Source organism: Choloepus didactylus, chromosome 25 (genome assembly GCF_015220235.1).
Source record: "Choloepus didactylus isolate mChoDid1 chromosome 25, mChoDid1.pri, whole genome shotgun sequence".
Taxonomy (NCBI): domain Eukaryota; kingdom Metazoa; phylum Chordata; class Mammalia; order Pilosa; family Megalonychidae; genus Choloepus; species Choloepus didactylus.
The window spans coordinates 5,417,033-5,429,825 of record NC_051331.1 but is presented as its reverse complement, the minus strand read 5'-3'; the positions used below and the strand labels follow the sequence as shown (position 1 = coordinate 5,429,825).

The following is a 12,793-nucleotide window of genomic DNA, read 5'->3' as shown; positions in this document are numbered from 1 at the left end:
CCAGGGATGATTGTCTGGTATGGGAATATATTTCAATAAAATTGAATTAAAAAAAAATCTACCCCAAAAGAAATGAAAACTGATTCAAAGTCGTTTAAGAATGAACCTTGAAGATATTCTATTGAGTGTAATAAACTTCAAAAGCAAAGGGCAAATATTGTATTGTCTCATGAACTTTGAGAGTTCAATTCAAGGGCATAAGTTATCAGGAGATGGAAGGAAGGTAGAGATTGGGGAGTTGATGATTGCAAAATGTTTGATAACGTTGAATGTAAGTATTCAGAAATAGAATACACAATACTGTTTGACGGCTGTACCATACTTTAGTGTAATTAACAAAGCTGGGTCTTAGTATTGTTGAAACAGCAATGTTAGGATCATATATGTCACCAGAAGTTAAGGTAGATGATAAAATCTGTGTATAATTTAGTGAAACCTAGAATTGATGAGGACAGTGGTTAATTTACGAATTTAAGAAAGCTATTGTGTGAACTAGAACAAAGGTATGGCGTTGTTACAAGGTGTTAATAGGGTGGTGTATGGGAAAAAAACCCAATTAATACAGACTAAACTATAGTTAACAGTAACATCATAACATTTTTTCATTAATTGTACCAAAGGCACTATACCAAACTAAATGTCAATAATAAGGAATATAAGGGGTTTGGGATTTTTTTTTTCTGGAAGAAATAAGAATGCTCACATATTGACTGTAGTGTTGAATGCATAACTCTGTGATTATACCAAGAGTTATTCATTGTACACTTAGGATGGATTCTTTGGTGTGTGAATCAAACTCTTAAAGAAAAAAAGATGTTAACAAAAGGTGAGGCAATAATACAGGAAAGGGGAAGGAAAAAAGGTATAAAAAACAAAACAAAATTTTTACCTAAATGGCAGAAGTAAGTTGTGCTTTACCAGTAGTTCCCTTACATGTAAATGGGTTAAAATCTCCAATCAAAAAGCAGGCGTTAGCAGAATGGATGGAAAAAATGACCCAATCATATGTTGTTTACAAGGTACACATCTTATGTCAAATATTTAAAGAAGTTAAAAATGAAGATTGAAAAAAATATTAGATGTAAATAGTAAACAAAAGATAGGGTGGCTATATTAATATTAGACAAAATATACTTTAAGTGGAAAACTAATACTAAAGACAAAATTGTAATTATATTTGAAGATTCAATTCAACAATATTTAACAATCACTTATATGAATCAAATGAAAGGGCCCCAAATATGTAAAGTACGCATTAACAGAATTAAAGTGAGGAAAGGCCATTGTACAATAACGTGTGGTGATTTCAGTAAACCTTTCAATTCTGGATAACATCTAGATAAAAATCAACAGGGAAACCCCTCAGCGAATAAGTGGGTGTGTGGTGGTGGCCACAGGAGAAAAGGCTGGCTGGGCCAGGGTGGGGTGATTGGCACCTGAGCACGCCGCCAGAGGAACCCAGTTCTGGGCCGAGGCTGCCCTGGGAGTTCTGTCAGTCTGTACATACATGGCTGCAAGCCATGCACACCCTGCTCTGCAATCAGGGAAGCCCAAAACAGGAATATTAATGCTAAACATGGGAGGCCCTGAAACCCTGGGAGAAGTTCACGACTTCCTTCTGAGGCTCTTCCTGGATGAGACCTCATGATGCTTCCTATTCAAGATAAGCTGGCACCAGTCGTCACCAAATGCTGAAACCCCAAAATGCAAGAACAGTATGGCAGGAATAGAGGTGGGTCCGCTATCAAGATGTGGACTTCCAAGCAAGGAGAAGGTGGTGAAACTGCTGGGTGAGCTGTCCCCTCATACAGCCCCTCACAAATACTAGATTGGATTTCAGTATGTCCGTCCTTTAACAGAAGAAGCAATTGGAGATGGAGAGGGGTGGACTTGAAAGGTGATTGCTTTTACCCAGTATCCACAGTACAGCTGCTTCACCATGGGGCAGCAGCTTAAATGCCATTTACAGGCACTATCCTGAAATGGGAAAGAAGCCTGTGATGACATGGAGCACTATCGACAAGTGGCTCACTCACCTGCTCCTCATCCAGTGCTTTGCAGACCACTTTCTGAAAGAACTGGACCATTTTCCACTTGAGAAGCAAGGTGATCATTCCTTTTTTTGCTCACTCACTGCCAATGTCTGGTCAACCGAGGGGACACCTGTCTTCAGGAGGTGGGAGTCACAGTCCAGAGAATCATAGATAAGCTGGGTTACTCCAACCCCTATAGGAAATTTGAGTCCAAGGTTGGCCCGATGCCCTGGTTGGGTCCTCAAACAGATGAGACCATCAAAGGGCTTTGTGAGAGGGGGAGGAGGAACATCTTTTTGGTTCTGATAGCATTTGCCAGCGATTACCTTGAAATGCTGTATGAACTGGATATTGAATACTTGCAAGTTTTAGCAAATGAGTGTGGAGTTGAACAATCAGAAGAGTGGAGTCTCTTAATGGAAATCCTTTGTTCTCTAAGACCCTGGCAGATCTGGTGCACTCACATATCCAGTGCAATGAGCACTGCTCCACGCAGCTGACCCTGAGCTGTCTGCTCTGTGTAAATCCTGTCTGCAGAGAGAAGAAATCCTTCACCAGTCAGCAGCTGTGACCCCTGGCAGAGCACCCCATGGGTGCCCCCACCTCCAGATCCCTGCAAGGGGGAAGAAGTCATTGTTTAGAGATCAAGGAGTGACATGACAGTGTCATGTGGACAGCCTTTGGGTACACATTTGACTCCTTGAGGAATGGACTCTGAAGTCCTTTTGAGGGATTTTTATTTTTATATTCCTAGACCTTAAACATTTATATTCCCTCTCGCTGGGTAAAGCTAGTAGTTTGGAATGTCCACTAGGCTGTTTAAAAATATGGGTTTTAAAAATGTTTCCTATGAGACACACACACATTTTAAATGTAGATTTTGGTTTATTGGCCCTGAAAACTCCTTCAGGGCTGTACAGAGAGGATCCTCTAGGGGCTGCCAGGATGCGTGAGATCTGCTTTCAGCCTCATGCATAAAAAGTTGTTCTTAAAATATTCTAACATATGAAATATAATTTGAGAAAGAAATATTGCCTAATCTTTCCCCAAGTCCATGGGTTGCAGAATGCCTGTGAGGTGTTTTGTTTGCCTACGATGACTGCTTGTGCCAGGGATGCTGCCGTTAATCCATTGTTTTGTTACTTTTGTGTGAACCTCACTTTTCTCAATATAAAACCAGACCAAGTGCAGATTCCAAAAGTGCTTTGAGATTCCCTGAGCACACAAGGCTCATAAACATGTAGAAATCCATTGCCTGCCGAGCACGCCTTGCTGGGAGTCTGTGATGCCCCAGTAAAGGAGGCTCCTGGGCTTCCAGTCTCCAAGGACAGCAATGCCAAGAAATGCTCATGACGAGCTTCACCCTGAAATCTCACAGATCCCTGGTAGGACTGCCATTCAGCAGTTTCTTTTTTGCAGGTGAATGATTCTTCCTTGCATTATTTGTTGTTTTATAAAGTCATCTATGCCTTGTAATCTTAACTTCTTAATTTATGATTTTTTTTGTTACAGAAATTTAGTCATATTATAGGAAATTTGAAAAATAGAGGAAGGAAAAATAACCACTCAAGTATGCTAACCGTCATATTATTGTACTTCATGCCAGTCTTTTCTTGTGTATATTTTCAAGGCCATTGTAACCTTCAATCTGTGATGAAAAGTTCTAAAACTGTAGAAATAATGTCCGATCAGAATTTGATCTTCCATATTTATATTTAAATGGATTAAAAAATCTCTGATGGATCCATAAAGAATTTGTAATGATCACTTTCTGTATTCTCCAAGTCCTAAGACTTTGTTCTTCCAAAGAGTGTTTCTTTGATTTTTTTTTTTTTAAAGCCAGTTCAGAAGTTGGAGTATTAGAGAATATATCAGCCTTCCCAGTCAGGATTTGCTATGTTAATAAATATTATGATGTCCTGAAGGTTAAAAAATATATGTATATCAACAGGGAAAGAGAAGACCACCACAACACTATAAGCCAACTAGTGGTAACACACATATATAAAACCATTCCTCCCAAATTGACAGAATGCACATTTTTTTTCAAAGGCACACAGATAATTTTCCAGGATAGAATATATTTAGGGCAAAAGAGAAGTTGCAGTAAATTTCAACATATGGAAATCATACAAAGTAATTTCTCCAACCACAACTGAAGGAAGCCGAAAATCAATAATGAGGAAAATTGGAAAATTAGACAAGTATATGGATGTTAAATAGCACACCTGTAAACACCCAATAAACTGAAGAAGAAATGACAAAGGAAATTGGAAAATATTTAGAGATGAATGAAAACAAAGACAAAATATACCAAAGCTTATGGGATATGGCAAAGTGAGTGCTCAGAGGGAAATGAATAGCTCTGAACATCTCTATTAAAAGAGATTTCAAATGAGTAACCTAATTTCACATTGTGCCAGTTTGAATGTATTATGTCCCCCCAAATGCCATTTATCTTTTATGTAATCTTGTGTGGGCAGACCTAGTGTTAATTAGATTGTAATTCTTTGAGTGTTTCCATGGCGATGTGCCCCACCCAACTGTGGGTGATGACTCTGGATAATTTCCATGAGGTGTTGACCCATCCATTCAGGGTGGGTCTGCATTAAATTACTGGGGCACTATATAAGCTCAGACAGAAGGAGCAAGCTTGTACAGCCAAGAGGGACATTTTGAAGAAAGCACAGGAGCTGCAGATGAGAGACATTTGGAAGACGGCTGTTGAAAACAGACTCTTGCTCCGGAGAAGCTAAGAGAGGACAAATGCCCCAAGAGTAACCGAGAGTGACATTTTGAAGAGGAGCTGTGGCCTAGAGAAGAACGTCCTGGGAGAAAGTCATTTTGGAACCAGAACTTGGAGCAGACGTCACCAGCCACATGCCTTCCCAGTTAACAGAGGTTTTCGGGACACCACTGGCCATCCTCAGGTGAAGGTACACTTTGTTGATGGACATTTGATGGCCCTAAGACTGTAACTGTGTAACCAAATAAACCCCCTTTTATAAAAGCCAATCCATTTCTGGTGTTTTGCATTCCAGCAGCATTAGCAAACTAGAACACACATCATGAGGAACTAGAAAAAGAGGAGTAAAGTTGACCCAAGGCTTGCTGAAAGAAGGATATAATTTTGCAGAGATACATGAAATAGAGTATAGAAAAATAATTTAGAGCATCAACGGAATTTAGGACAAAAACAGTTCCTAAAACCCATGGGGCATACTTTATTGGGTTTCAAAGTCTGAGAGTCATTTATAGAATGATGCTTTTTCTTTGGGGCTTGAGAGGGCAGGAGTTCAACCCTTTCCAAGGGCCTTCATGGCAACCTTTTTCTCTCCAAATGCTGGGATGAGTGCTCCAACATATCCTCACATTGTGGAGACCACCTTTTTCTCAGCCACACCCTCCTCAAACATCAGGGTGCTACCTGGACTCTGCCTCTCAAGGGCAAAGGCTCTCCCCTCTCCAAATAGTGAGGTGGTGGCCAAGTTCTCCCCAATCCCAGGGGAAAGTGCTCCACCCTCTCTGAGCCCTGGGGTGGCAGCACTCTTCCTGAGTTTCAAAGTGGAAGGCCTGCGCTCTCCCTCCAGGCAAACTCACCCTTTAGTGGGCTACTCCACTCTCCCTGCCTGAGACCTCTTGACTCCAGACCTCAATCTCCATGGCTGTTTTTGAAGAAATTTTTCCTTCAATTTGTGCCTTTTCTGTTCCCTCCAGTTCAGACTGGCAGTGGCTCCATCTATACAAATCTTGCAAAAATCTCATTTGCTTGGCATGCAGTTTACAGGGGTCAAAACCAACAGGCAATAGGACTTTCCACAAATCCTTTCTGGATAACTCCATCTACAATCCTGGCTTGTACTGAAATGGCAGTTGGATTCCATGTTAAATCCTCACATGGGTCTGTAGCCTCTGGGGTCTCACTTTCTGGAAACCCAGAATTTTCCACACTATCAGTTTCTGGTTTCTTTGTACCCAAGAGTTCATTTCTTAGCTTATCTCCATCTTGTCACATTTTAGTATAAGCTACAAGGAGAAGCCAGGTTACATCCCCCACACATAGTCTGGAGATCTCCTCAGCTAAGTATCTCAGCTCATTGCTTTCAAATTTTGCCTTCCATCTGGAACCAGGACTCAATTTTGCCAAATTATCTTCCACTTTAAAACAAGGATTGCTTTTCTTCCAGTTTTCAATGACTCATTCAATGTTTCTATTCAAGGCTTCATTGGAAATATCTTAAGAGTTCATATTTCTACCAACAGTCTCTTCAAACCAGTCTAGGCCTTTTCCATCAAGCTCCTCACATTCTTTCAGAATCTTCCCCTTATCCATTTAAAAAGCCATTCCAACGTGTTTAGTATTTGCAAACTCAGCAGCAGCAGCACCCCACTTCCGGTACCAAAATCTGTTCCAGTTTGCTAATGCTGCCATTATGCACAATACCAGAAATAGATTTACCTTTATAAAGGGGGTTTATTTGGTTACAAATTTACAGTCTGAAGGCCATGAAAATATCCAAATGAAGACATCAGTACAAGTGTACTTTCACCTAAGGAAGGCCAATGGCATCCAGAAAACCTTTATTAGCTGGAAAGGCACATGGCTGGCATCTCCTGATCCCAGGTTGTGCTCCAGCTCCACTGTCAGCTCCTGTGCATTCTTCATAGTGTCTCTCCTGGCTGCAGCACCTCCTTCTGTCTGCGAACTCTTTTATAGGACTCCGGTGATTCAATTAAGACCCACCCTAAATAGGTGGGTAATGCCTCCATGGAAATTATCCAATCACAGGCTTAGCCCACAGAATGATTTCTCCATGGAAACATTCAGTCAAAGGATTCCAACCTAATCAACAGTAATACATCTGCCCCCACAAGATTGCATCAAAGAACATGGCATTTTGGGGGACATAATACATCCAAACCAGCACAGGTACCTTCACCGATGGGAAACCAATGGTGTCTATAAAACCTCTGTTAGCTCAGAAGGCACGTGGCTGGTGTCTGCTTGCTCCCAGGTTGTATTTCAAAATGGCATTCACCAAAATATCAGCATCAGCTTTCAATGGCGATCTTGAAAATATCTCTTTTTGCTGCAGCTGCTCTCCAGAATGTCACTTTCAGTTGCTCTGAGGTTCTTCTGTTGGTTACTCTTTCTTATGACTCCAGTGATTTAATTGACACTGAATGGCTGTGGTTACAACTCCAAGAAAATTATCTAATCAAATGTTTCACTCATAGTTGATTGAGTCACATCTCCATAGAATCAAAGGATTCAAACCTAATAAACACTTATACCTCTGCCCCTACAAGATTTCATTAAAGAGTATGGCTTTTGGGGGACATAATACTTCAAAAGCAGCACAACATCCTTACATGTAAAGTCTACTTTATCTGAGTTTAATATTGCTACCCCTGCTTTACTTTGCTGTAGCTTGCATGGAATATATTTTTCCATCCTTTAAGTTTCAATTTCTTTGTGTCTCTTGGTCTAACATGAATCCCTTGTAAGCAACATATTGATGGTTCATATTTTTTAATCCATTCTGCCAATCTATACCTTTTAATTGGAGAGTTTAGTCCATTCATATTCACTGTTATTGCTCTGAAGGCAGTTCTTGAATCAGACATCATATCCTTTGGTTTTTATTTGTTAGATGTATTTTTTCCCTCTCTTTTTTTCCTTTAGTGTACCCTTACTAAGACTTTTTAGTTCTGTGCCTTTCTCCAGACCTCTCTCTCTCCTTTCTTTTTTTCTCAGCTGGTATGTCTCCCTCTGGTATTTCTTGTAGGGCAGGTCTCTTGTTAGCAAATTCTCTCAGCATTTGTTTGTCTGTGAAGAATTCAAGCTCTCCCTCAAATTTGAAGGACAGCTTTGCTGGATAAAGAATTCTTGGTTGGCAGTGTTTCTCTTTCTGAATTTTAAATGTCATACCACTGCCTTCTCACCTCCATGGTGCCTGCTGAGTAGTCACTACATAGTCTTATGTTGTTTCCCTTGTGCACAATGAATTGCTTCTCTTGCTGCTTTCAGAACTTGCTCCTTCTCTTCAGTATTTGACAATCTGAACAGAATATGTCTCAGAGAGTGTTTATTTGGATTTATTCTATTTGGAGTTCATTGGACCTCTATGATTTGCATATTTGTCATTTAGAAGGGTTGGGGAATTTTCCCCAGCAATGTCTTTGAATACTCTTCCCAGTCATTGACCCTTCTCTTCCCCTTCTTGAACACCAGTCATTCTTATATTTGTGTGCTTCATGTTGTCCATCATTCCCCTGCACTCCATTTCAAATTTTTTTTTTTCAGTACTCTTTCTTTTGTGCTTTCACTTTCCAATCTTCTTTGTTCAAGTTTGCTTATTTGTTTCTCTGCTTCCTCCAATCTGGTGCTTTGTGTATCAAGAATCTTTTAAATTTGATCAACAGTTTCTTTTATTTCCATAAAATATGCTATTTTGTATTTACTCTTGCAAATTCTTTATGCTTTTCTGGGGTCCTCTTGATGTCCTTTATGTCATGACCCATGGTATTGGTGTTTGTGATTACTTCTTTGATTAATTTCTCCTAGTTCTCTGTCTCCTATGGTTTTTTAATGTGTGCATTTTGGTTATCCATGTCTTCTGGTTTCTTCATATGCTCTATAATTTTCTGTTTTTCTTGGCCTCTTGCTATTTGCTTATCTTGATAGGGTTGTTTTAGGGTATGCAGTCTTATTTAAACAATTATCTGTAATTTCACAGAGCTACAGCCTCATGGAGTGTACTTTCCCTGACCTACCAACAGGTGGTGCTCCCGAGCCACCTCTTACCCTCAAGCTAGTTCTCCCCAACTTCACCTATGCACCGAATGGGGGCCCAGACCCTGTGGGTCCATTGAGTGCGCCAAGTTTCCTTGTGCAGTATAGATCATGAGCACTGTGGGAGGGTGTTCTGCACTATGCAGATTCATAGGGAGACTGCTCTAAGACCCAGTACTTCCAGCTGTTCCCAGGGCTGTGGCTGGAATACCCTGGGGCTGCAGAACATGTCTAATCCTTTAGCTCAGACTCCCCACATCCCATTCTGCCATAGGCCCACAAGACCCTAGGGTTGGTGTAGGGCTCCTGGCACTTCTGTGTGGCACCCCTGCCTCTAGGCTGTGCACATGGCAGCCTTCTGTGGAGGATGAGTGTGTACATCACAAGTTGGCCAAATCACAAATTCCCTCAAGGAAGTTCTTAGCCACAGTGCTACAAAGGGGAGTCTCCCAGCCAGTTACAAAGATGGCTGGGGCATGGAAACTACCCACTTCTGTTGGTCCACCTGCTACAGCAGCCTGTCCCTGGCACAAGGGCTCTTAGCTGCATTTGTGTGAAGGGTTATCACCCACAGCAAATACTGTGGCGGGTGCCTGGGGTATGGAAGGTACTCCCCACTGCACTCAACTGTGGCCCCAGTTGCCAGTTCTTCAGCAGCTTTCTTGGTCTTACACTAACCCGCCTCCAAACATAGTCTTATCAGTTTCTCCAGTGACTAACACCACAATTAGTCGCTATGGGTGTAGAAGTACCTGCCCAGTCAATGGAACCCTGTAACCACTATTCTGGAGCACTTTCTGTCTTATGTCTGGTGTTTGTGATGGAGGAGAATTTTGCTCTGTTTGTCCTAATCTACCACCGTGGATCCTCTCCTGCTAATTGATTTTTTACAAGGGTGAGAAAAGAATAGTCTCTTCAACAAACAACACGGGGGAACCTGGATATCCACTTTCAAAGAATGAAGTTATTAAGATACTGATGTGAGGTGTTTCAGGACCTCATCCACACCGAGAAACTTTGAATAACCAGTAAGAATGATCAGAAATGTCTTTATCAAAACTCCACTAATCTATTTAAAGGACTTAGCAGAGCTATCATCAAATGAATATCTTATGGTGTTCTGGTTGCACTCTACCCCAGTCACAACAGCTTAGCAAAGAGCTGGTGCACAGAACTAGTGCAGATCCCTGGTCCTTATGTGGGAGGAAACAGAATAACCCTCATGCACAAACTGAGACAAAGTATGCCTAGCCTAATCTGTCTGGTGGCATCCTGAGAGATCCACTGTCCCATAATGTGTCAGGCATATAAAAGCTCATTGAACTCTTCTACAGAACACTGTGGGAGAGCAGTGAAGTGGCTGCTAGAGGAAGTGTTAGATTTGGGATATATAGTGCAGTGCCCAAGACTGTGAGGTAATTTTCCAAGGAAAGAGGGGACATTCATACTCATATAAATGGGGGAATCCTAAGACCAAACATACGTGCCCAAGACAAGACGTGCAGAAAGGACCCGCATGGCCCTTATTCTTTGGATAAGAACTATTCTCTAAACTCATTGTATGGATAAGCTCTGAAGGAGAGAACTCACACAGGTCATTCTGCAAAGACTGAAAAAGGATTTTCTCCCCCCCCTTTTTTCCCCTTGTATTCAAGTAAAATTCTGTCATAACACTAGCTAGATACAAGTTTAAGGAACAGATACCTCAGTCTAAATTCCAGAGATAGGATAGCAGATTAGGAGAGACAGAGCAAAATTCTCTTCCTTGAAAAACACTAGATAATGAGAGAAAGTGCTTGAGAACAGTGGTTCTGGGTTCCACCAGCTGGGTGGTGGCTTGCACACCCATAGAGACTGTGTACTTGGAGAAACTGAGAGGCTGCATTCAGAGATGGTAAGTGTTCAGCCTGAAAATTGCCAGGGAATGGGCAGCTTTAGCTGCAGTTGAGCATGGTGGGAAGTAGCCTTCCATGCCTCGGGCACCCACCTCAGTACTAGGCATGGGTGAAAACCCTTTGCAGACTGTGGCCAAGAAACCCCATACCAGGGAGTGGCCATTGAGCAGGCAGAGGATAATAGAAGGGGTTAGTTTCCATGCCTTGAGCAGACATCTTTGCAGCTGGCTGGGAGACACCCCTTCACAGCATTGTTGCCAAGAGCTTCCTTGAGGGAATTCAGGATTCAACATGCTTGTGACAGCACACACACTTCAACCATGAAAGCCTGCAGTGTGCATAGCCTAGTGGCACACATGTTGCGTGGATATGCTAGAAGCCCTCCCCCCAATCCCAGGGACTTGTGGGAATGCAGTAGAGAGGGACCATGGGGCATCTGAAGGTGAGAAGTGCAGGTCTGCAGCCCAAGGGTACTCTACCCATATCCCTGGGAATGGCAAGGACCACTATGTCCTGGAGCAGTCTCCCTGCCAAACTGCACAGGGCCTACCCCTACCCACAGAGCTTGTGGCCCACACTGCAAATGGAAAATTGGTGTGCTGATTGGACCCCCACATGGTTTGGTACCCCAGTCAGTTCATGGATGAAGTTGGGTAGAACTCGTGTCAGGGTAAGAGGTGGCTTGGGAGAGCCATATATAGGTCAGGGAAAATGCAATCCAATGAGCTGTAGCTTTGTCAAATTATAGATAAATGCTCAAATAAGCCTGCATATCCTAAAAGAAACCTATCAAGATAAGCAAATGCCACGAGGCCAAAAACCATAGAAAACTATAAAGTATATGAAGAAACTGGAAGACATGGATAAAGCAAATGCCCAAATTAAAAAACCAGAACTTGGAGCGATTAATCAAAGAAGTACTCACAAACATCAATATCATGACTCTGGATATAAAGGACATGAAGAAGACCCTAGAAGAGGATAAAGAAGAAGTTGCACGTGGAATGTGACTCCCGGAGAGGAATGTAGACCCGGCATTGTGGGATGGAGAACATCTTCTTGACCAAAACGGGGATGTGAAAGGAAATGAAATAAGCTTCAGTGGCAGAGAGATTCCAAAAGGAGCCGAGAGGTCACTCTGATGGGCACTCTTATGCACAATATAGACAACCCTTGTTAGGTTCTGATGAATTGGGGTAGCTGGTGGTAGATACCTGAAACTATCAAACTACAACCCAGAACCCATGAATCTTGAAGACAATTGTATAAAAATGTGGCTTATGAGGGGGGCAGTGGGATTGGGGGAGCCATGAGGATCACACTCCCCTTTGTCTAGTTTGTGGATGGATGAGTGGAAAGGTGGGGGAAGGAAACAAACAAACAGACAAGGGTGCCCAGTGTTCTTTTTTACTTTAGTTGCTCTTTTTCACTTTAATTATTATTCTGGTTATTTTTGTGTGTGTGGTAATGAGGGTGTTGGGGATTGATTTTGGTGATGAATGTACAACTATGTAATGGTACTGTGAACAATCGAATGTACGATTTGTTTTGTGTGACTGTGTGGTATGTGAATATATCTCAATAAAATGAATATTAAAAAAATAAATAAGTGAAAAAAGTTGCAAGAGTAAATAAAAAAGTAGTGGATCTTATGGAAATAAAAGATACTGTAGATAAAATTTATAAGATTCTTGGTAGAATTTGCACTAGGTTAGAGGAAACTGAGGAATGAATAAGTGAACACGAAGAAAGTAGTTTGGAGAGTGAAAGCACAAGAGAAGGAATGGTGAAAAAAATTGAAAAATTTGAAAAGGATCTCAGGGATATGATGGACAACATGAAGCACACAAATATAAGAATCATTGGTGTTCCAGAAGGGGAAGAGAATGGTAAAGGACTAGGAAGAGTATACAAAGATATTGTTGGGGAAACGTCCCGACTCTTCTAAGCAACATAAATTTGCAAATGATAGATGCCCAACAAACTCCAAATAGAATATATCCAAATAAACCCACTTGACACATATTCTGATTAGATTGTCAAAGCTGAAGAGAAGCAGCAAGTTATGA

The 12,793-nt window shown here is 41.5% G+C and overlaps 1 pseudogene; it reads left to right on the top strand.

Moving 5' to 3' along the window:
• Positions 1–3,732, top strand: LOC119520322 (annotated as a pseudogene).
• Positions 3,733–12,793: the final 9,061 nt, after the last annotated feature.